The sequence below is a fragment of the Cololabis saira genome, chromosome 7 (genome assembly GCF_033807715.1).
Source record: "Cololabis saira isolate AMF1-May2022 chromosome 7, fColSai1.1, whole genome shotgun sequence".
Lineage (NCBI taxonomy): Eukaryota > Metazoa > Chordata > Actinopteri > Beloniformes > Belonidae > Cololabis > Cololabis saira.
Genome location: NC_084593.1, coordinates 44,695,963 through 44,699,583, shown reverse-complemented (window position 1 = coordinate 44,699,583; position 3,621 = coordinate 44,695,963). Strand labels below are relative to the sequence as shown.

The window sequence follows — 3,621 nt, the reverse complement described above, 5'->3', positions numbered from 1 at the left end:
TTTCCCCCAGGAGTTGAATTTCAACTTTTTAGGACATGTTATTAGACACCTTTAGAAACACATTGGTGAAGAGATTTCTCGGTAACGATTTAGTTCCCAGATTTGCCAAATATCCCATAAGATGACCTTACTAAGAGTAATTCCATAAATGTTTAAAATAAATAAAAAACACATTTACATTTTCCCCTGAAGCCGAGGTGTGGCGGCTGCCCCTGATCTAAATGACAATAAAATTTAATTCAATACCATTTCGTTTTCATCTGTAATATTATAAGACAGTGTGCTTAAATGTTAAAAGAATACTGCATTCAAACGTACACATTGACTGCAGCAACTTTCTCCCACGCCAATTCTCTCCTCGTGTTTCCTGTTTTTTTCCGAAATATGCTCTCATACTCGCCATACGCACGTAATGCTTCTAACTCCAGTGGCGTGAAGTACATGTACATGTATAGTCTCATTACAGGCAAAAGCAATATTTGTTAATCCTTTATTTGTTATAATTTTGATGATTGAATTGTTTAATGATTTCTGTGGCAGGGTGGAGAAGTTGATGGGACACGCACCTGTGTCCCATCCGCCTGAGTGGCTGGTTCTCTCCACCCTGCCTGCCTTATAAGGCGGAGCCGGACAGCAGCGAGGGGGTCGGAGGAGCTGCGGGTATGCTGAGGTGCTTGTGCACTGGGTGATGTTTTGTGAATAAACAGGGTTCTGCACGAAACTCCGTGTCTCTCCATCCTTCGGTCGGCCCCGGTAGCACTCGCTCTGCTACAATTTCATAATATATTCTAATTTTTTTAGATTTTTTATTTGGGGTTTTCATAAACTGTGAGCCATAATCATCACAATTATAACAAATAAAGGCTTGAAATATCTCACTTTGCATGTAGTGGGAAATAATATTTGTTTCACCTTAAATTGAATTTACTACGAATGAAGTTTTGCAATATATTCAAATTTTTTGACCTCCACCTATTATTACATATAGAAATAAGAACATAATATGTGTCTGTATTGGTTCAATACGGCAGTGTTTCCCAACCCTGGTCCTCAAGGCCCACTGTCCTGCATGTTTTAGATGTTTCCCTTCATCATCACACCTGATTCTAATTAATGGTCAAATTTTCGAAAATCGGTTATTGGTACCCCGACTTTGTGCAGTTTTTTATGAGGTTTCCCCCAAGAGTTGAATTTCAACTTTTTAGGACATGTTATTAGACACCTTTAGAAACACATTGGTGAAGAGATGTCTTGGTAACGATTTAGTTCCCAGATTTTCAGACGCTTCCCTTACTATGGTGATACATTTGATATTTAATGGTTTGCATTAATGGGCGTGGCAAAATGGCTCAACAGCACCCCCTAGAAAACTTTTCTCTGCCATAACTTTTGAATGGTTTGACATAAAGACTTGTGGGTGGTGTCATGGGACTCTGTATTGAGTCCTTGACCATAATTGGTGAAAATTAGCCCCGCCCCTTGTTCTGATTGGTTGTCCCTATTTTCTGCTATAACTTTTGAAAGGTTTGACATAAAGAGTCATGGGTGGTGTCATCGGACTCGGTATTGAGTCCTTGACCATAATTGGTGAAAATGAGCCCCGCCCCTTCTTCTGATTGGTTGTCCCTATTTTCTGCTATAACTTTTGAAAGGTTTGACATAGAGAGTCGTGGGTGGTGTCATCGGACTCGGTATTGAGTCCTTGACCATAATTGGGGAAAATTAGCCCCGCCCCTTCTTCTGATTGGTTGTCCCTATTTTCTGCTATAACTTTTGAATGGTTTGACATAGAGAGTCGTGGGTGGTGTCATCCGACTCAGTATTGAGCAAATGACAAAATCTGAAACTAGCACATCCTCCTGTGCTTCCTGTAAGTCTATGTGTAACCAGAGCTTTCGCTGAAGCCTTAAGGTTTTACATTTGATATTTAATGGTTTGCATTAATGGGCGTGGCAAAATGGCTCAACAGCACCCCCTAGAAAACTTTTCTCTGCCATAACTTTTGAATGGTTTGACATAAAGACTCGTGGGTGGTGTCATGGGACTCTGTATTGAGTCCTTGACCATAATTGGTGAAAATTAGCCCCGCCCCTTGTTCTGATTGGTTGTCCCTATTTTCTGCTATAACTTTTGAAAGGTTTGACATAAAGAGTCATGGGTGGTGTCATCGGACTCGGTATTGAGTCCTTGACCATAATTGGTGAAAATTAGCCCCGCCCCTTCTTCTGATTGGTTGTCCCTATTTTCTGCTATAACTTTTGAAAGGTTTGACATAAAGAGTCGTGGGTGGTGTCATCGGACTCGGTATTGAGTCCTTGATCATAATTGGTGAAAATTAGCCCCGCCCCTTCTTCTGATTGTTTGTCCCTATTTTCTGCTATAACTTTTGAATAGTTTGACATAGAGAGTCGTGGGTGGTGTCATCGGACTCGGTATTGAGTCCTTGACCATAATTGGGGAAAATTAGCCCCGCCCCTTCTTCTGATTGGTTGTCCCTATTTTCTGCTATAACTTTTGAATGGTTTGACATAGAGAGTCGTGGGTGGTGTCATCCGACTCAGTATTGAGCAAATGACAAAATCTGAAACTAGCGCATCCTCCTGTGCTTCCTGTAAGTCTATGTGTAACCAGAGCTTTCGCTGAAGCCTAAAGGTTTTATGTTTGATGTTAAATACAAAACTTTTTACTCTGAAAAAGGCTCTGGGATGAAGATTTTCTTTTCTTTGGAGAAAGATTGTGGATTCTTGTAACCGAGGTAACATTCTAGCTAAAATCTGCGATTAAACTCAGGTCAGACAGTCTCAGACGGTCCACCAACTCTAATATAAAACTATATTTGAGTTGGTGGACACATCAAAAGGAAAAATGAGGAACGCTTCACGAATTTGCGTGTCATCCTTGCGCAGGGGCCATGCTAATCTTCTCTGTATCGTTCCAATTTTAGTATATGTGATACCGAAGTAACACAAGAGAGAGGTCTCTGTGAGCCGTATTTATTTACCCCGGGTGTCCCACTCTGGAGTCACATGGCTGCCTCACCGGAGGGCAGAAATGGGCTCTAATGGGAGAAAAACAACTCAAAAACCAGTATTGCAACTTCACTGCACAGGTATATACATTTAACAACTCATCCATTTCCCAATGTGACAAGATCTGGTTCTGATCCGTCACATTTAGCCTCAGCTTTCTCTTTAAAACATGCAGTGGGCTGAAGGGAGAGAGAGCAGGCTCTCAGTCGTGAGTGGGGGGCTGCAGGGACAAAGACGGGCTGATATGGCGTCCCTCCCCCACAGTAACCCGAGACGGCGGGTATCAGTAAACCATGAATAAAACCTGCTCAGGGACTGAGAACTCCAGTACAACATAAACCAAAAGGCTAATCTGGATTCCTCCGGGGCTGGAGATACTCGTGTCTTGCTTGGATCACAAACCTGGCTGTTTGTTGCACTGCAGAACAGATCTGGATCTGGATTGAACAGGAAGACGCTCTGGGGTTCTTTAGTTCTGCCCTGAGCCTCTGTATTTAAATGAAGTGCATGTGAGTGATAGCGTTGCTGAAGAAATGTTTTTCTGCTTTGATAATCTTTTGTTTTAAACTGAAATAAAAAGGAAGTCGTTTTT

At 41.8% G+C, this 3,621-nt stretch overlaps 1 non-coding gene across 1 annotated transcript; it reads right to left on the bottom strand.

Annotated features, from left to right (window-relative positions):
• Nucleotides 1-2,861: 2,861 nt before the first annotated feature.
• Nucleotides 2,862-2,967, bottom strand: LOC133447782 (U6 spliceosomal RNA). The gene has a single exon (XR_009782944.1). It is a non-coding gene; the product is annotated as a U6 spliceosomal RNA (small nuclear RNA).
• Between the last annotated feature and the right edge of the window lie 654 nt (nucleotides 2,968-3,621).